Source organism: Mus musculus, chromosome 5 (assembly GCF_000001635.26).
Source record: "Mus musculus strain C57BL/6J chromosome 5, GRCm38.p6 C57BL/6J".
Taxonomy (NCBI): domain Eukaryota; kingdom Metazoa; phylum Chordata; class Mammalia; order Rodentia; family Muridae; genus Mus; species Mus musculus.
The window spans coordinates 124218095-124238888 of NC_000071.6; the positions used below are offsets into that span (position 1 = coordinate 124218095).

At 49.4% G+C, this 20794-nt stretch overlaps 1 protein-coding gene and 1 long non-coding RNA gene across 6 annotated transcripts in view; one reads left to right on the forward strand and one right to left on the reverse strand.

Annotated features, from left to right (window-relative positions):
• The window catches only part of Pitpnm2 (phosphatidylinositol transfer protein, membrane-associated 2), a 131222-nt gene that overhangs the window by 99406 nt on the left and 11022 nt on the right, over positions 1–20794 (reverse strand). The gene's annotated exons all lie outside the window — the stretch shown is intronic.
• On the forward strand, positions 11631–19043 carry Pitpnm2os1 (phosphatidylinositol transfer protein, membrane-associated 2, opposite strand 1). Its single transcript, NR_045369.1, has 6 exons — positions 11631–11931; positions 12372–12603; positions 15202–15349; positions 16449–16615; positions 18074–18250; positions 18451–19043. It is a non-coding gene; the product is annotated as a phosphatidylinositol transfer protein, membrane-associated 2, opposite strand 1 (long non-coding RNA).

Sequence of the window (20794 nt, forward strand, 5' to 3'; positions counted from 1 at the left end):
CTCCTACACCTTAGGGAACACCGTGGTGAGGGAACGAGCAACTTTTGGGGGCTGGCCTTCAGAAACACAGCCTCCTTGGCAGTTCTGCCTCTGACCCCTGTGTTAATTCACACATCCTCATACCTTCCTGACCCCTGAGGCAGCAGAACACTCCAGATTCCCCAGAGTCCAGCAAGGGCAGATACTCAGGCTGCCCGGTTCGATGTATATGTACCTGATGCCACAGCTCAGCAAGCTCCAACGAACTATACCATCCTGACTCTTAGCTTCCACCGCCACTCTTCTCAACAGCTATGAGGTCATCATGCAAGGTCCCCACATTCACGGGAAGGGAAATCGGGGGGTGTGCTGAGCGTCGGTGGTGAGCCCGTTTTGTCAGGCAAGTCCCTCTACTCTACCTGACTCCCCATGGGTGAAAAGGACAATGGTGACTCACCCAGCAGAGACTAGGGGAAAGAAACACTCTGGGGGGGAGGGGAGCAAAGAGGGGTGCTGTTTGCCCGAACCCACTGGAGATCTGAGATGCATGAAGCACCAGGTTAACCAGCAGGCCTCACAGACAATCACTTGTGGAACAGAACTCAGGGTGTTCAGAGCTCTGTTAGAATGAAACAAAAATATGTCACTGGTCAATCCAAGTTCCCTCCCAAGACCCGGAACATCCACAGCGTGAAGTGGAGCACCCCCTTGCTGAAATCTGTTGCATGCCTGTCCCACATATGTGTAGCCAATGACCCCAGGAGCCCCAGTCAACACTCAGATACAGCGTGTGAGCAGCTACTCCTAGGAACAAGAAGAAGACACTTTGCTACCTTAAGTTTTAAAGTAAAATCTCTAGAATGCCCTTCGACGATGCAGAGAACTGCCGGGGAGAGAAGACAGCAATCGGAAACCAAGCCTGCCTGAGAGACTGAAGGTGGCAAGAGTCAGAATTGCTTCCCTCAAAAGTTTTCTGAACCCTGGTGCTGTTTCAGTGGAAGGAACTGGTAAGCAAATCTGTTTCTCTATACGGTTTCCATTAATAGAATATCAGTCTCCCCTCAGCCCCACTCAATAAATGTCACACAAACACTTAAAGAATACCGGGTTGATGGGGTGCCAAGTAGCTCCCTTGCCCAGACGTCCGCGTGCCTCAGGCTGGCCCCGGCTGTAAGCAGCTAAGAGTGGGTAGTGAGACTGAAGCCAGTGCTTCTGTCTCCACCCCTGTTGACATGGAGACTGAGGCAGGTGGCTGCAGAATGGGTAGAGAGGATGGCACACACGGCAGGTGGCTCTAAAGCAAACCTTTCCAGGGCCTTGGAATGCGAAGCAGCGTCACTTAATTTTTCAGAATTTGCATATACCTTACCATGGCACAAAGCTCGCCCTCTGAAAGCATCCGGCCATTATCATCAGTGCTCATTAATCTATTCACAAGGTGGCAGGGCCATCATGCTATCTTAATCTGCAACGCTCGGGTCCCTCTTTAAAGAAACCCAGTACCCATGAGAGTCACCGCTCATTCACTCTACCCACTCCCAGCCCCTCGGGACCACTAATTTGCCTTCTGTCTGTGCCGATTTGCCTGTTTTAGACAGTTTGCATCAGTGGAGTCATACAGTATGCGGCCCTCTCTCGTCTGGCTTCTTCTTCTAGGGTTGTGTTCTCAGAGACCGTGGCATGGTGGCAGTACACCATTTTTTTAATGACTTAAAATTTTTGATGTAATTTTTTGCAGTGCCTGTGACTGAGCCCAAAGCCTCACCAATGCCAGGCAAGCCCTCTGCCTCTGAGCCATATTCCCAGCTGACTTCACTCTGTCTTATAACTGAACAACGTCCTGCTGAATGGAGAGCACGTGCTTCCCTTCTCTGTGCATCTGCCGTTTGACATCTGGACGGCACTGGAGATTAAGGAACCGCTGCTGTGAACACTCGTGGACAAATTTTTATACGGACATGTTTCTGATCTTTCTTAATCTTAAAGAAAATATAAAATTTGCTCATTTGTTGCTTCACTGGGCACTAAACCTAGGGCCTCACACACGATATAGGCATATGCTCACCATAGACTATGTCCCCAGGCCAATGTCGGTAACTTAATTTACACCGAGGAATGAATACACCTCCATTTTGAAAGCTATTAAAACGCAACAAATAAATTGGATACTGGATGAGGTGAGCTCTTCTCTTGCCCCTGCAGAATCTCTTTCCTCCACCTTGCTTCACCGTGATGACAGTGCCTGGGGAGAACTAGGCGAGCAAATCAGACCAGGGATAGTAAGTACACTACACAGGGCAAAGTATGAGTCCCACATGAGTCCTCTACTCGGGGATGCACTTAGCTTAGCTTAGGCCAAACTCTTGGAGAGGCTGTAGACAGATGGGACTCTCTGGGACTTAGTTTTCTTATCTGAGAGAATAGCCACTAGTATAGACTTGAAGCATCTTCAAGAATGAGTCTGTGAGAACAACCACTTAGCACCTTGCTGGGCACATACTGTTGCTACCTTCACCCCCTCATATACACACGGACATACACACACACACACACACACACACACACACACATACACACACACCAGACCCTGATGTGAGGGCCCGACACACAGCCACTTCTGAGCAGGGGGGGCTGAGCATTCCACCCGGTTCCCTAACTGTATGCCCAGTTCCACACATACCATCCCAGTTGTACACCTACTCTTAACCCCCTTGGGACAGGGTCTCAGTATGTAACCTTGGCTAGCTTGGAACTCATTGTGTAGATGAAGCTAGCCATTAATTCACCGAGATCATCCTGCTTCTACCTCCTGAGTGCTGGGATGAAAGGCGGGCAGCACCATGCCACAGTTCTCCTTTGAGGGCTAGTTCCTGGCCTGACACGGTGGTGTCACCTCTACCCCTACCTGAGACCAGGAAGCGCCTGCCTCTGGAACCCCATGTCTGGGCAGGTTGGCTGAGCATCTCACAGCCAAGTGAGTCTTCTGTACCCACTCTCCCACCATGCTGCTCTTCCCCAGGCCCAGTGTGCTGCAGGCAGTGGGGACTCTCAAGACCTTCAGAGTGGAGAGCCCTCAAGTGCAGGCAGAAACACGAGTGGGGCCATAGGAAAGCCATGAGGAACTCTTCTGCTCTCAACTGGTAGATGGTGAATGCAGAGCTGAACCCTGATCCTGGAAGCCGGGAGAGCAGAGCCATGGAAAAGGGACCCAGCAATGTTTCCTTGAGAGTGCAAAAGTTCATGGGGGAAAAACCCAGTACACACACACACACACACACACAGAGGAACACATAGCAAAAAAAGAGAAATTCTTAGCCTGCAGCAGTTGGTAGCATTATGTAAAATCCCAAGCCCACAAAAATATCATTTGGATGATAAAAAGTTAAATTTAGCTAAGTACAGAGTGACTAATACTATGAGGGAGAGGCAGCACCCCCAGCTGCCTGGAGCTGATTCAGCTGGCTTTTAGAAACTTCTGACAAGTAACCAGGGCCCGGTGGAGCACAGAATAACAGATTATGTAATGAGAGGCACAGCCTGCAGGAACACAGAACAGTGCCAGTGGGAGACTGCGGCGGTCTCCAGGGGAAGCACTGGGCCCGGCCTGAGATGAGCTGCCAGGACCCTCTCTCAGAGCGCCTACTCAGGAAACCTGTGTGCTTCAGGGACATCCGTCAGCCAGCAGTGCCAGCTCTTGAACAGGTCTACAAAGACCTTCCCCAGGGTGATCATGGCAGACTACTACTTGGATGGCCTTCAAGAAGCCAGGACCTTGTGCTGTCCCTCTTCTTTTAAATGGCCCTTTGACCTGTTGTAACCAACGGGGTTGGCAGGAAGCAACGCTGGGCCAGGTTTGAACCTCCACCTCGAGAAGCCTAACGAAAAACTGAAGGCAGGTGTGCAAACAGGTGTGTGTCCACCTAAATTCACGGCAGCATTCTGTCCCACTGCTAGAAGCTGTTCGAGGACAGAGGTCCAGATGAGTAAAATCAACACAGAGCACATGCGTTGCAAAAAGGATTCCTTTTAAAACAGGAATTCAGATACATCCTGAAAATATTCTGCCAAGTGAATTAAGCTGGCCACGGGAGGATAAAGAGCATCCATTACATGAGGTAGCGTGTAATTCAGTCAGACTGGTAGAGACAGACAGGAGAATTTGGGGGGGGTGTCGCAAGGCTGGAAGGAAGGAAGTCGGGAGGCAGGGAGACAGATGTGTTGCCTGAGTTTTAGTTTCCCATGAGACTGTTCCCTGGAGGAATGGGTGCCCAGCAATAAGAATATACTTTACTACCACTGGGGCGCACACTTTAGAACAGCCCAGGGCTCAGTTGCATGTTTTATATACATTATCACAATGGGAAAAATAAGAAAGAAGGAGGGAGCAGAAGAGGCAGCTGTGGCCTGGATGTGGCTGACTTTGTGCTCTGGGGGTAGCAACAGACACTAGGGAAACCAGTTCCCTGAAGGTCACTGAACTGGGAGAAGCCTGCCCCAGACATGGGAAGCGGAGGCATGCAGGAGTCCCCGCTGGTGCCACCAGGAGTTAACACTGGTCACTCTGCCACTTGCAAGTGGGGCTTCCCGCTCAAGTCAAGCTGTTACAGCTGACACTAGAGAACAGAGGTGTTGCAGTTGACAACCCTGCCCAGATTGCCACCTCAGGAGCAAACACGGAAGGCTAGCACATGAGAAATTTGGGCCACAGTTAGGTAGCAACAGACAACCGGCATGGTGTAGCTGAGGGGTTTGCAGAAAGCTCTGTTCCTAACAGGAGACTAGGGCGGACCTTTTGTCCCGATCAGAACACATGAGTCACTGAGAGGAGTCCGTGCCTTAGTGAGGCTTGGGAAGAGACTGACTTTCCATGCTCACTCGGCATCCCAGCGGGCTGGGTGCTGAGGTCCAACAGCTGCACCGAAGCTCAGAGCTCTCCAGTGACCGAGTGGAGCAGCCGGGCCATCCACTCAGCAGCTCCAGTGCCATCATGTGTTGCACTGTCCAGAGCGGGGACTTGAACATGGTTGAAGTGTGACCCTGGTGGGACTTCCTGTGTACAGTGGGTGATCCTTAGCGTGGGGCTGAGACTCTGTGTCGGTCAGCTCTGTCTGTGCCTCCGTTCCCTCATGTGAACTTGAATGTGACCTCACTCACTCCCACCCCTGTCAGGGCTACAATTCTAACAGAAGGAAGTGTGGATGCATGATCCAGAGCCCAAGCCGACCCCTGGTGAGACCTTTCATGGGAAAGGACCACGGGTTCCTGATTCACTTCGTGGAAACCAGATCCAACTCGATCTGGAGTGACGAGTGAGCGAGACAGGGAGACAAATGCCTGGAATGCTGCTAGCATGTGAGAGGCTGAAGTAAGAGGATGGTGAGTTTGAGGCCAGTCTATGCTACACAGTGAGCTGTCGCTCTCTCTCCTCCTCCCTCCCTCTTCATGAGACTAGAAAGTTGACTGCTGATATCTAACTGGACACTTGGTAATCATATTAAAAGCACATAGTAGGACCTTTGTTCGTGATCTTCACTACTCCCTGGTTCCAAAACACTTACAGCCCTATGTTCACTCCATGAGACGACAGCCAACAAGGGAAGGAACATGTGCACCAAGATGCCTAGCTGAGGGTAATCTGCACACTTAGCTGTGTGCTTCTTGGTAAACCAAGCAGAGAGGAAACCAAGCTGGCCCACAGAGCTCGGGCACACCGGAAAGCAGTGGCTCAGGAGAAGCAGGCCTTGTGTTGATGAAGAGCTGAGGAGAATATGGTGCCTCTTGGAGATAGGTGCCTCCTCAGTATCTGGGAAGGAATAGCCAGAGCCGACGCTTGCCTGAGGCCTTCCAGGTGACAGGGGTGACTTTGCGGCCCTGCCTGTGACCTGCCTGGCGGCTGTCAGGAGCCCCTCATAGTTATTCTTCATCCTCGCTAGTGTCAACACGGCAGCATTGTGGTAATGATGGGAAATATTTACATACCACACCACTGATGGGTTGTTTGGACCATCTGGCTACTGGATGTGTTAAGTATTTGTCAAACACATGGCCCTTCCACGAACACCGTGCTGGAGGCTGGACCACAGAGACTGAAATGGCAGCCCATCACTCTCTCTACCATGGAGAACAAGAGAGGCCATCTCCCATTTATTTCTCCGTGGCTTATGCCCATGGGCAGCCTCAGTCACCTGCAGCTTGGGAGCGGGGTCCCCAGGAAGGCGACTTGCACCCCCCACCCCCGATGCAAGTGAGCTCAGTGATCATGACAGTCAAGTCCCAGCTGAGGGCCTCTTCAGTCGTCAAGGGCTCCAAATGAGGTTTCGTGTGGCCGGCAAGCAGAATGACTGCAGGGGCTGGCTGGGATATTCTCAGAGCAAATCAGTTCAGTTGTCTATGCTGACAACCGTTTCTGTCACTTTCCAACATGGCTCGGGCTCACAGCTGCAGCCAGTGGAGGATGGGAACGCTAGCCTTGCCCAGTGGGAATTTCTTTGCTCTCTGTCCGTGTCCCTGCCAAGTTCTAACTCCGTTCTGGACCCCATAGAGAGTTTTTTTTTTTCCCCTGGGTTGACGTCTTCTTCTTTTTAAGTTTAGGGTGTTGGGTGGGTTGTTTTATTATTATTTTCTTAATTTTAGTAAAAGGCAAAAAAGTTCTTTTCAGAGCCTGTTCTAAAGTAGCAATTTTCTTAATGAGAAGCACACGCTTGCCACCCACATGAGGAGGCTGTGTCGGTGCTCATCACAGTGCCCCGTGAAGGTGGCAAGTCATGTCACCTCCCGACAGCTGGTGACTCAGGGGAGCTGCTGTCCGTGCAGCACATGGCCAGCTGGGGCTTACTTCAGGCACTGGCTTGGGCTTTCCTGGGGACACCCGGCCATGCTTCTTCACATATGAGCCCAAAGCAAAACCTGTTCCACCTACACTATCGAGTGATCCTCCATGAAGCTAGATGTGTGATAGTCTGCCTGCAGTCCCAGCACTTGGGAGGCAGAGAAGATAGAGGTCAAGGTCAGCCAGGGCTGCACAGTGAGCTAGTGTCTCAAACAGAACAAAATTAAAAACTGCTATCTGAAGGAGAGAGAGAGAGAGAGAGAGAGAGAGAATAACTTCTCCAGGGCTGATTTTGCCCTTCAGGGGCAGCTGGAAAACAGTGGGCAGAGTCTTCAGTTCATTTTGGAAACAGTCATTTCAGAACATCCAGAAGTAATAACAGTCTTAATAGACTATCATAAAATAAGCCCCAGGCACGGTGGCTCACGCCTGTATTCTCAGCACTCCAGAGGCAGAGGCAAGAAGATCTCAGGTTTAAGGCCGGTCTAAGAGAGAGTTCCAGGCCAACCTGGAAAAGAGCAACACCCTGTCTCTAAAATAAACAAACATGCCGGGTAGTGCTGGTGCACACCTTTGATCCCAGGCAGAGGCAGGCAGATCACTGAGTTTGAGGCCAGCCTGGTCTACATAGTGAGTTCCAGGACAGCCTAGGCTACATGAGAAAAAAACCTCTGTCTCAGGTTAAAAAGAAAGAAACAAACAAACAAGCACTCTGTTGTGAGACCAGAAAATAAATGTGCTGTAGTCTGACAGCTCTGGCTCTCTGAGTTGTATGGGTTTGGAGGGTACCAGCTTACAATTTTAGCTAAAGTGGCCATATAGTTCTAAGTACTTCTTGGGTACTGGGCTGAGCCAACTAAAGTCAGGGGCCTCTCTGTATTGAAACACCCCATGGAAAGTCACTGGTCCCAATGAGTGGGGTCCACAAACCTCCCCTACAGGCAGAGTCAGAGGTACTCCTTGGCCAGAGGAGTCCTATCCACATCAGAGACAATTCCTGTCCATCCTAAATGAGTACTCAGCCGGCCATGGCACAGCACTGAGGCTTAGTGGCAGTGTTCGCTGACAAGTACAGTGTGGGTAAGAGCTTTCACTGACAGAACACCTTCAGCGTGGTGGCCAGCTGCGAGGAGCCGATATATCTCCAAGACACTTCTCTTTGCGGCGTGGAAGCCTGAGCCCAGCAGAGGGGAGTACCCATGAGCATCTGCTCCAAGCCATGGTGGGGGTGTGGCTCTAAATAGGCACCTGCTCTGCCCATTTGCATCTAGAAGAGCAGGGCAAATGCTTTTTTATACATTTTATCTGAGCTGTGCAGAAAACATGAGAACCAGGAAGAGGACTGTGCCCAAGTCACTAGGAGCTTCACTTGTGTCAGGCTACAAAAGGTTCAGCAGCAGGTTGGAGCCACACTTGCAAACAGTAGAACTGGGCAGGCCAGGCCTCCCTGTTAGGGCACAGGACCCAGGCTACAGAGGCTCAGCTGGCCCAACCACTCACTTTTTGGGGTGCTTTCTTCAACACTGGTATACAGGCTTCTCTACATCTCCAAACCTGACCCTAGGGAGTAAATGAGCTCCAAGGTTGGCCAAGCTCTCACCAGTTAAGGTGGGCTAAGAACCACCATGCTGGCCACGCTGAGAGCTCTGTGCCTTCTCTTTAGCCGGGGCTTCTCTATTGCTTCCTATCCCTTTGGGCAGAAGAGGAAGGCACTAGTGAGCTGTGGCTTTTGTGTGAGGTTACAGAGATGGGACATGTACTGTGCTGGCCTTGTCCAAGTGTACAGTTCAGTGGCACTAAGGTCATTTATCACGTTGTGCAACCACTGTGGCCACCACCCTCTGTCTTTAGAGTCCTCATCCTCCAAACTGAACTCTGTCCTCATTAAACCCGAACTGACCATGCACTCCAGCCCCAGATCCTGGTGACTCTTGTGAACTTTGGTAGCACTTTACAATGTCCTCATTTGGAAAATTAGCTTTAATGTTACAGGTCTGTGCAACTCAAGCACGCGGAAGGCCCTCGTAGGTACATATGGGCTCCCCTACACATGTACTCCTGAAAGAAAATTTTATCAGGCTAGAACACTGGGGACACAGAAAGCTCCAGTTGTTCCTTGGATGCCCTGTGATGGACAGACAGAGGAGAGGCAAGGCCCAGGAAGCCCCTTCCCTGCCTCTTATGAGGAAGGAAGTTCACAGGCTAGTCTGCAGACAAGACTCCTGAACATAAAGGCTCCCTCTGTTGTGTACACATGCATCTAAAAGCGCAGGGCAGCTTTTGCCTGATGACGGCAGCCTGCCTTCTGAAAGGACAAGCCCCTCATCCAGGACTTGTCTCAGATTTTCATTTTACTTAAAACCTCTTTCCTCCCCTGGGGTTTTGAGGTCAGAAACCAAGCCCTCCTATTCACATGCCATATGTCGCAATGCAAGCTGACACTACTTTTGTGGGAACAATTCATCCACAAGTGGAAAGAAAATACCGCACTGATTTGGACCTGCAGCCTCCGGAACTGTGTTCCCCAGGTGACAGGGTGCCTGCATGAGAACTGTGAAAGCCAGAACCCAGATGCAGTACCCTTGCTTCATAAAGCACCACCCTGAACTCCATGAATACTCGCCCCAGAAGGGCCCATCTGCGGAACACAATGCTGATCATCTGAGAAACCTGGCAATGCTACAGACAGCAACAGGAACTCCCTCGTCAATGTACACTTCGGTAAGCTCAAAACGCAGTGTGTAAGAACAGGCAGCTGTTTCTGTCCCTTAAACAACGCATATTGATATATGCAGAGACTGTCTTGGAAAGTACATATATATACACACATTCACACATAAACATATATACATAGACACACATACAACATGCAAACACAGTCAAACATACAAACACAGCTATACATACATAAATATGCATACATACATACAATAATCACTCACAAATGCAAACACATCCATAAACACATATAAATATGCATACATACATATAATGAGCACACACACCTATCCATGAACACACACAAACACACACAAAGAGCTGTTGTATGTCATTGTCCCTGGAGAGGAAAACTAAGTCACTGAAGACACTGGTGTTAAGATGTCTGGTGTTTGCCCTCGGACCATAAAATGTATCGTTTATCCAAGCTATTTTAGAAAAAAAAAAATCAGACCTTCCTATTTTATTGTTTCAATAGTGTATATGTTTTAGTTCCATAAATCACAGACATAATCAAATATGTCTTTGGAGTCACGTGCCATGCACAACTTTCTCAATGTTTTACCATATGTTCTTTAAAACAATGAATGAGTGAGCAAGTAATTAATGAATAGCAAGGAAAAACATTGGAAAAGTCATGTTCTTTGGATACTAGAAAACTCGAAATCTTATGCTGCTAGAGAAGGTGAGGTTACCAACTGGAATGGATTCTGAGGCATGAATAAGATTCAGAATATTAAAGGAGATACACACCACTATTGGTGCAATTAATAGCCCTTTACATTGTTTGATTTTTTAATGGCTATCTGAAAATGCTGACGTTTAATACCTGTTTTGAAAGAGCAGAGCAGAGCTGGGTGTGGTGGCACACATCCCAGCAGTTGGGAGGTGGAGGCAGGAGGATCAAGAGGTGAAGGCCAGGCTAGCTTGAGCTACGTGGAACCCTGTCTCAACTCTCTGACCCTCATCAAGGAAGGAGGGGAGGAGGAAGAAGGGACTGAAGGAAGGTGAGAGAATGGGAGTGGGCCATGAAAAGCAAGAAAATAATAAGTGGTTCAAATATCTTCAAAATACATTTTTTGGAACAACATTATTAACTAATTCTGTGAACCTCCTTCAATGATCAAAAAACAAAAACAAACAAACAAACAAACAAACAAACCCACTAAACAACTCCTGTTAGTTGACTCAATTCTAAGGACTCGCCCAGGATCACGAAATGCCTAGTTGGGGAACCCTTGCATATTCACCTCCAGCTCCTGTCCTATTCTCAGGCTACGAGACTGACTAGCCAGTCATACATAATACATAATATGGGTTTGAAGAAAAGCTATGGCACAGGACCTAACCCTGTGGCAATCATAGTAGCCCCCTGGAGTGTCATAGAAGCATCCTCTAATTAAAAAAAAAAAGGTAGAAGTGAGAAATCACAAAACCAATAAAAAAGAGAGAGAGAGAGAGAGAGAGAGAGAGAGAGAGAGAGGAAGGACAAACTAGGGGGAAGGCTAGCCCATTGAGAAAGGAGGTGTAGGGTTCTAGTGGCATAAGCCTGATAGCCCTGGAGGACACACACTGATCACTCATCTGTGGTCTCAGAGACTAATCTAGCTTGAGATGGGATGGGTACCATCCCATACCTCCCTTCATTCACATGTTTCATCCATCAACTAAGATATCTCCATCGGTCCCTACTAATTAAAAGACAGGTTAAAAAAATGCTTTTGAGAAAGGTCAGAAGACGGTTAAGAGATGTGGTGGGCTGGCTGGCAGGCAAGGTGTTCTTGTACAGATGGTGCTGCTATGGCAGTAGCTGACTCTGTAGTAGGTAGTAATCCACACAGCTCCTCTCACCTGGCTCCCCTGAACACACTGTACACCTTTCCAGACTAAACTGTAGACTTGGGATGCCAAAGGAGGGACCTCGAAGCCAAAGGGATATTCTGAGCCCTACTCTGGGATGGAGCACGGTTTATCTTTCCCAGATTGCATCCATCATCCAGAACTGAGATAATGGATATCTGGCTTCTGTGAGGATGACTTCACAGTACACAGATATGTTCTAGAACATTCTGAGAGACTCATTAGAACTCCACTGGGAGATCTGGAGTGCTCTGCACTACAGCGGCTATTGCATACCACTGCCCCTGGGTCTGCTGAGATTCTGAGTCCCAGGAGGCAGCTGACTGAACTGCCTGAATGTCACTCTTATTAACTGAAAAATGGGGACCCCCATCTCCTGACACCCAAGAGAACAGATGTCAGAGGTCTCTTCCCCACCAGGTTCACCAACCAGTTTCTGCTGACACACCAGAACACAATGGCAGTTGTTTCCTTATCTTCTCGCTGGCCGCCATATTGTCTGCACGGCTGATCGTCTTCCAGTTTATCTACTTTACAAACCCAAGGCAAGTGTATCCACTTAAAACATTAATTTTTAATTAATTTTAAAAACCTCTTTTCTAAGAGTTATGTGTGCTTCTCTGTTCCAGACTATTTTATTGCTTGAATCTAGATTAGTGACTAATAAAGAGAAGGGTGTGTGCCTTTAAAAGGACATTTACGGTCACTTCTTGTCTCTAGCTGCACCCCCGGGACCCTGCCTGTCTTGCTGCAATGCCCAAGAACATTGCTCCTCGGGTCGGCTCTGGAATCTGCACTAGAGCATTTGGCTGGTTCATGAAGTGGAGTGAACACTGATGGGGACGTTATCAATGTAGAAGGCTTCACCTGCCCCTCAGTTACTGTCTTTCAGAGGAAAAAACCTAGCTCCATCAATTGCTTTGCTATCCCTTACCCAAATTATCTGCACGGTTTTGTTTCCTTTATTTATTTATTTTTCATTTAGTAGGTCACCTAATGTTTAATCACCTTTTACATTTATGAGGCTGTAACAAGTCCTGCGCTGGACATTCTACTTGGGAAACCTGGGAAGATGCAAAGAAAGGAAGAAGTCCCGCTGCAGAAGAGAGGAAAGGAGCCGAGGGAAGCCACAGCAGGTGCACACACACGTACACGCCTGCACACCACGGGGACAGCCAGCTAGCCCTTGTGAGCCGATGCACCATCCACCAGGCCCGGTGAGGACTCTAGACATAAATCAAACTAGTCACAGAAGGTTTCCTGCAGGAGGTGGCGCAGATAATAGGGCAAAGAAGCAAGAATGACAGCCTCTGGATTGGAGTTGAGTCTCACAAGCCCCAAGGCATATTTCTTGTCTACACTTTTCTCAGCTGGAAAACAGTGGAAATAATTACAAACGGTAAGGGACCGTGGGCAGTAGCCAGTTCAGACTCCACTTGTATGCTGAGGCTGAGGCTCCAAGATGGAGCTGATCTGTCCAAAAGACACAGAGCCATTCTGATCTCCTTGGCTCTAAGGGGAAGGGATGAGAAACCAGTGAGACTCTGAAGCCATGAATGGAAAAGATCACCCTGCAAGTCATGATTCCCTGTGGTAAGCACTGGGGCTCCTGGCCAGAAAAGGGGCCGAGTCTGAGGGTGGTCATCATGCTAGGCTCAGCGCAGTGGAGAAGGGGAAAATGGGGAGCTCCTAGAACCATCCAGCTTACACCTAGGTCAGGAGAAATGCACTGCTTAAGCACACATCAAACGCTGTGCAAGGATAACTAACTGCTCATGTGCGTGCAGCCACTTATCTACCAACCCAAGCTGGGGACAAAGGGTTCTCAACTCAAGTTCATGTTCTTCTCAGAAACACAGCTTTAGACAGAGGGTCCTGGAAGATATAATTAGCTAAGGTGAAGTCACAGTCAACAGGGGAGTGTGACTTGAATCAAGTATGACTTGATTTAGTCCTTATAAGAAAACAGACACAGGGTTTAGCTTTATACAAGTGGTAGAACACATGTCTGGTGTACATGAGGTTCCAGGTTCAACTGCCAATATTGCCACAAATTAAAATATAGAACTAGCTTTTGAGCTGGCAAGATGGCTCAGCAGGTAAAGGGACTTGCACCAAAATGGATGACCTGAGTTTGATCCCCAGGACAAGAAGAATCAAGTCCCATAAGTTGTCCTCCACCTCCACATGCATGCCACAGGATGTACATGCATGTGCACGCACGCATATACAATCAATCAATCAATCAATCAATCAATCAATCAATCAATCCAGTCTAAAACAACCAAAGCAGAATGACACAAAGGGAGCAATCCAGGTGGTGACAAGACAGTGTAGCCACGAGCCTGCAAGTCGCCGCCATCCGAGGCAGCTAGGAGGAGGCCTGGGTGGGGCACCTTCTCCCTGGGCTGGGCAGCTTCAGGAAGGGTGAAGCTCATCCAGCATTTGGACTTCTGTGGGGAATGAATTCTGGGAGTTGGAGGCCACCCGACTTTTGGCACTTAGTTATGATGCCCCGAGATGCTCACAGAAAGACACAAGAGAATCTAGCCACTATAGTTTGCCCTTCAGGGTCTCTAAGAGACAGAGAAAGTCTGGTTCCATGTGGTGGCCCTTCCCTGCCATGATCAATGGTCCCCTCTCTGCTGCCAGTCTTGTCTTCCTGTACCTGAGGTCCTAATGAGAAAGGCTCACTTGACTGTGACCCCTTCCAGCTGGGGACTCTCTCCCTTGCTCCTTTAAGCCTCAGGCCAAGCAAAAGTGTGAGAGAACCCAAAGGTTCTGAGGGAGCACGAGAGCCACTAAGGGTCTCCCAGCAGGTCTGCAGCAAGGCTCCCCAGGCTGTCTACATCACCCACATCCAGTGTCCCCGCCAGCATCCTGTGCCCCCCAGCAGTGCTATCTTCCACCCACTCTGCAGCTGGGGACCCTGGCAGGGGCCGTGGGCAGCTGGCATCTGCTCTTTGAAAAGGTATTTATCTTTCCACTTGTGGAGAGCAAACGAGTGCCATAAAAGGACATGCCCGATGTCAGGTGCAGAAGCGCTCCACGGAGACAGATGTTGTTCACACGGGCATGAGGCTGCTAACTGCCAGGGCTGCCCTTGCAGAAGATCCTGGGGCCCCCGCTGTGCAGGAGGTCTCAGGCAGGCCACAGATGTGAACACTGTCCCCATGCCTGTGTCAACAGTGAGGCATCACGTAGCCCACGAGCACCAGGGGTTCTAAGGACATCTGCTCCAAGCCCCTGAGCTTCAGGTTTCTGTTTGTTTTCTTTCTCTTACCATTTCATCATTTTGAGTTTACAGTCCAGCAGCCTTTAGTGCAAACATAAGGCTGTGCGGCCACGGCTGCTATTGTCGAACATTTCACCATCCACCAAAACAGTTCCCAGCTTCCCTCCACACTGACCCCTGCTAACTACCAGCCTAACTTCCACCTCTAGTGTAGGGGCTCACAGTGCATGGGTCTTGCATGCTTGTCTTCTTTCACTAAACAGGTCCTTTCAAAGCTCCGCCCCTGTGTAGTGTGCTAGCACTCCATTCCTCCCTATGGCTGCATGCTCCACCGCACGCAGGGACCATGTTCTGTTTATCTGGCGCTGGAAAGCCTAAGCTATACCTCTTGGTTATGATCTCCGGTCCTACTGCGGACACTGGAGAGGAGTTGCTGGGGCCTCTACTCTGGCTTCTCACGGGTGGCCTGTGCAGTGGACCCACTGGTCATGTGGTAATTGTTCTCCACAGCTGCGGCAGCATCCTCCATCCCACCAACTCCTCCACATCCTCTCTGACACTCGCTTTACTTTATTTTTAGAGGTTTCAGATCACAGACAAGCCCAAGGCTCTGAACAGATACAGCCGAGAGGATGTGGCTCCACGGCGCATGGTGGCCAGGTATCCACATTAGACCGGTAACCACTCAGCACAGGACTACGCTGGTGTAATCAGGAGGATTCATTCAGGTTACTGCTTTAGGGCTCACTGGCTGTGTGACATGGGGCAAATACTTTAACTTCTCTGAGCCTCAGCTACTCCCGCTGCGGGAAAGGAGCTCATATAGAAGTGTCACATCTCCCTCGAGGAAGACTGTGACTGACCCTAGGGTCTTATCCTAAAGTTTGTAGGATGACACATCAGAGGTAGGGTGGGCTGATTCCTCATTCCACCTTTGACAATAAGCAAAAGGGGTGAGAAATTCTCTCCAATTTCTTCTCTGCCTTCAGATAGAGAGGACAAAAGAAAAGAAAAGCAAGGAGTGGGAGGAGTCTAGATGTTCTCCTGAGGACAGCCTTAGCAACACACACACACACACACACACACACACACACACCACAGAGCCGTATGACCCTCATCCCTCATCAAAAACTCAGTTTCCCCAATCATATCATCAGATCCAAGCAAGTAGGGTAAGATTCTTCACCGTGAAGACATGAAGGGGTAATGAGGTGAAGCAGCCTCCCAAGATCACAGGGCGCCTCTCAAATGGGGTGCCCACTCTTCTCTATCAATCTAGTCAATACAAGACATAGCTGTGGGCACTGTCCATACACAGGGCCACACCCAGAGACAACTCTGCGGCAAGCCATTACTCTATCACTGCACCTGCCTCTGTGGTGTGCCAGTTTCTTCCCTCCCTATCTCTCCCACTCCCTCAGGGGGGTTGGGGAGGAGTGGGGGGGGGGTTGTTCATGCTGACCAAGGTCCTGACTGAGAAGCCCCAGGAAGGAAGCAGCTCCCAGTCCTCTCTGCTAGTGGAGGCATGTATCCTTATGGGCCACTAGCTGATATCTCCATAGTGACAGAGTGACACAGGCAGCGGGGGCTAAAAATAGCACCTCTACCTGATGAAAGCCCTGCCTGTCCAGTTCCGGCTGGGCTGCGTGGGACTCTGAAAAGCCTGGGGACCAAGATCTCCACAAGAGAGGCCCTTAGGCCATTAGAAGGGCAACAGCACAGTCAGCTCCTCCTGGGGCGAAGCTCAGCAGAGGTCCTGAGCTAATGGGCTCTGTGTGGGTGGCCCCTGGAAGGCCTGCAGTCACCGGCATTCTTATTCTTGTGCAGGCAAACTCCCCTGACCAGCAGGCCAGCCCAGCGCAGGTGCTCCTCGCAGTGAGAGGGACACCTTGACAACGAGAAGCACTCTCTCCCCAGCTGTGCTCGGTGACAGGCTTCTCAACAGTCACACAGTGCTCCGGGCAGATCCTGAAGGAAGCCCAGCAGGCTACTTAGTAGGTTACCCCAGACTTGTCCAACCCCAAAATGGGCATTCAAGGTGGTAAGGTACCCTAAACAGTAGGTCAGTGCAGAGCTCAGAGCAGGGCAGCCAGCATTTGAGACCAGGAGGCTGGGGACCTTGGGGACATTGCCTTCCCCTGAGCCTAAGTATGGTGCACACAAATGGCACAAAAAGCACACGGTGCCAACGCCTGGCAGGACTGAGAGAGGGTGTGTTGTGATAGTGGGCTAGCCTGGAGACCCCTGTCTACTGGATGCTGCCAGGTCAGCCAGAGCATGGCACACAGACACCAAGCTTAGCCTGCTCCAGGACAGCCCAAAGGTGAAAGAGAGAGAGGTGTCTTGGACAGACCCTTTGCCAGTGGCAGGACCACAGCGGTCAACCAACAGCTTCGTGTGTCACTAAACACCAAACAGGGGTGGGTACAAGGCTCAGCGCTACCCTTGCCTCACATGACCGTTCCCTTCACCATCCTCCTGAGGGCAGGGAAAGGGGTTTTGTTTTTTTTTTTCAATGTTCATAGTCAGGAAATACTACTTTTCATTTATGTCTTCTAAAACTGATTATTTAAAGCCATTTTATTTAGTTAGTTTTAATTTTAATTTTTATATATGGGTGTTTTGCCTAAATGTATGTCTCTGCCCCCTGTACATATATGGTGCCCTCAGAGCTAGAAGGGGGCACCAAATCTCCTGAGACTGGAGGTGCAGATGGTTATGAGTCACCTTGTGGGTGCTAGGAATGGAACCTGGGTCCTCGGGAAGTGTAACCGGTGCTCTTAATTGCGGCATCTCCCTAAGTCCTATTTAAGGCCTTTCAAGGGTGACTGAGAAACACTCTCAGAGACTACTTCACAAGGGCTCTGTCCCAGATTTTCACACGTTACAGACTTCAGTTCCATGTCACCAAAGCTTTCTGCCTGTTATAAACAACCCCCTATACTCCCACCCCACCCCAACCTGCACCCACCGTTTGTTCACTCTGGTTCTCTGAGCCTGGCCTCTCGGTACGTTTGCCTCGGTGGGATCCTGCAGTACTTTCTATGACTCACTTGCTCAATTAGCATAATGACCTCAAGTTAATCTGCATGGTCCTATATCACATATCCATCTTGTGGCTACACGCTTTATCTACTGACAGACTGTAAAACTATCTGACTTTTAAATTGTCCCTGTAAATTTACCATGACTGTATATTACTTTGAATTTTTTTAAATGATTTAATTGTGTGTCTATATAGGGGTTGCGTATGTGTAGATAAGTGTAGCTGCCCAGAGAGGCCAGAGGTGGCTGATCCTCCTGGATCAGGAATATAGGCAGGAGAGACTACGGTGGGCACTAAGAATTGAACGGAGGTCTTCTGCAAGAGCAGGGGGTGTTCTTAACCACCAAGCTCTTTCTCCAGCCCTGGAAGTTTTTTAAACTAGTAAATAAATAAAATTTTAACCTAGGACCAAAGGAAGCGGCCACTTGCTCCTCCCTCTTGGATGCCTCCTCCCTCAGTCTCAACCTGCCACTCCATCTATGTGACCTTGGACAGAGCGGCCCTCTTCTATGTAATCTGTCACATGGATTCCTAACCTGACTATGTTGTGGACAAACAGCCTGAAATTCTCCAGGAGAGCACGGTAAGTACAGCCAGCCAGTCTTCATGGTCTGAGTTAATCATTAGGGCTCTGTAACCACGAATGGGAAACACAACTGGCCACTGGCCACTGGTAATGGACTTCCCAGGATGCTTGTTCCTCCAGCACAAGGATGGTTAATTAGGGCAATGAAAGCAAGTGTGACTCTGTAAATTCCAGACTGACTTCCTGCTCCTACTCAGCTCCCTCAGGCAAGTGATGTCATGTCATTCTCTTGGCTACCTTTCCTGAGCACCAAAGGACAATGAATGACCCAGGGAACACGTGTCACCTGTGTTCCTTACCATTACCTGCTGGGAATCAGTATAAACTCAGGCCGCTGAGAGCCAAGACACCTGCCTCCTTCTGCACCTTGCTCCGGGTCCTTAGCATGCATGGGAAGGAGCCTCCATAGGTCCACGTCATAGGTGAGACCCTTCAGAATGCTCTGATGGTGAGACTGAGACCTATCAACCTTCACACCTGTGACATAAAAACCTGTGTACACCCTATCAGGGTGATAGTGCACATACAAGCCACCCTCATAGACCTTCTCCTGTCCAGCATCCCTAGAGGTGGAGACAGAAGCCAAGGCAAGGGAGGTGTGATTATCAAAGGCCACCCACCTCCAGTGCTCAGCTTCCTGGCCATGTTTGATAGTTTCCTTTTGGTTGTTGTTTTGGGGGTTTGTTTTTCAAGATAGAGGAGCTTTGTTTGTTTTTCAAGATAGAATTTCTCTGTATAGCCCTGGCTGTCCTGAACTTTCTCTGCAAATCAAGCTGGTGTTGAACTCATTAATCTGCTTGCCTCTGGCTCTTGAGTGCTGGGATTAAAGGGGTGTGCCACTACCTGGATCATTTTCCAACTAGAAGTAAACCAAGGCCAAAAATCTCACTGACCCAGAAACATCCAAACAAAATGTGGCCTGTCTATCCAATGTTGTTCACCCCTAAAAAGATAGGCAATTCTGGTATACATACATATACATATACATACATATATACATACATACATATATATATATATATATACATACATACATACATATACTATAAGTGACCCCTGAGGCCATGACACCAAGTGAAAGAGGTTAGAGTCCCAAAATGAGGCATGATGCCACCAATGTGACATCCTTAATAGTGTTATATCCATAAACGCAGGGGACAGACTAGTTACCGGGTTCTGGGGAGGAGGGAGAGGAACTGTTTAATGGGGACAGAGTCTCAGTACAGGAAGATGCTGCAGATGAATGGCGGGGATGGCTGCACAGCCACCTGAGTTGCACCCTATACTTAGAACGACCAGAGTGATGGATTTTATATTGAGCATATTCTGTCACAGGAAAAAAGGACATATGTACAACCTGGTGGTGCTGAAGATATGATGCTGAGTGACAAAGAAGCCAGGCACAAAAGGTCACACATCATGTGCTTCTTTTTACAGAACATGTCCAGAGTAGGTGACTATGGAAACAAAAAGCAGATTCATTTGCCAGGGGGCCGGAGGAGAACAGGGGTTGCCAATGGGTATGGGGTTCCCCTTTTAGGGGGTAGAGTGTTCTGGAATGAGAAAGAGGATTGATGTAGTACTAAATGTTGCCAGTTGTAGACTTCCAAAGTGTCTCCCCCTCTGAATGCCGCCATGCTTCATCACATGACCTTCCCTGGAGGAATGGAAAGAGAAGAGGCATCTATTCTGCCCACACAGAGAGGGCACCAATGGAACGATTCCACACAGCCCAGCCTGGTGTCCTAAAGCAATCACTGGGGTGATTCACAAGATCGTGGATGATTCAAAGGCAGCTCCACCAGTGAGAAGCCCACTGGGCACCAATACCACTGAAGAGTCGACTACACCTGCTGCATGGACAACTCAACAAAAGATGTGCCACTGAAGGCAGTCTCACTGTGCAGTGAACAGCAGCAACCCCACCCAAGAACACTACCTCCTGAATTAGCCTTCCGATGGGGAGGGAGCAGTGAGGAGCCCTGAAGGCTGTGAGCAGCAGCAGCAGCAGCAGCAGCAGCAGCAGCAGCAGCAGCACACCATGGGTCTGCCCCCTCCCAGAGGATGTGAATAGATACAATCTCAGAAAGACCTGGTGTCAGAAGAAGAGCAGTGATCACGTTTAATATGAGTCTGAAGCCGCACAGCACACTGAGTTACAAGGAGGACACCCTCGCACTGCCACACTTCCTCTGTGTGGAAGGTTCCCCTACTGCCTCTCCCGTTTCTTCCCAGCCCCTCTCTTGGGCTTCACATGCCTCTGCCTTGCGTTGCAGCCCACTCCACCTTCTCTGGGTCCAAAGGCTGGGACCCTGGATTTTCAAGTGCTCTGTCGAGGTCCAGGGGGAAAAAAAGAAACTGGCAATCTACGATCTGGGAGAACAGGTGGGCCTAGTCCCTAAGGCTCTGCTTCAAGTTCTGAACCAGCCCAGATACTCAGAATAATATACCAGCAGCCCGTCCTATCCAACTGGACATTTGGACCGCAGGAGCTAAACCGTGAGGCCAGCAAGGCAAGTGTGACTTGGAATGGTCAGGGAA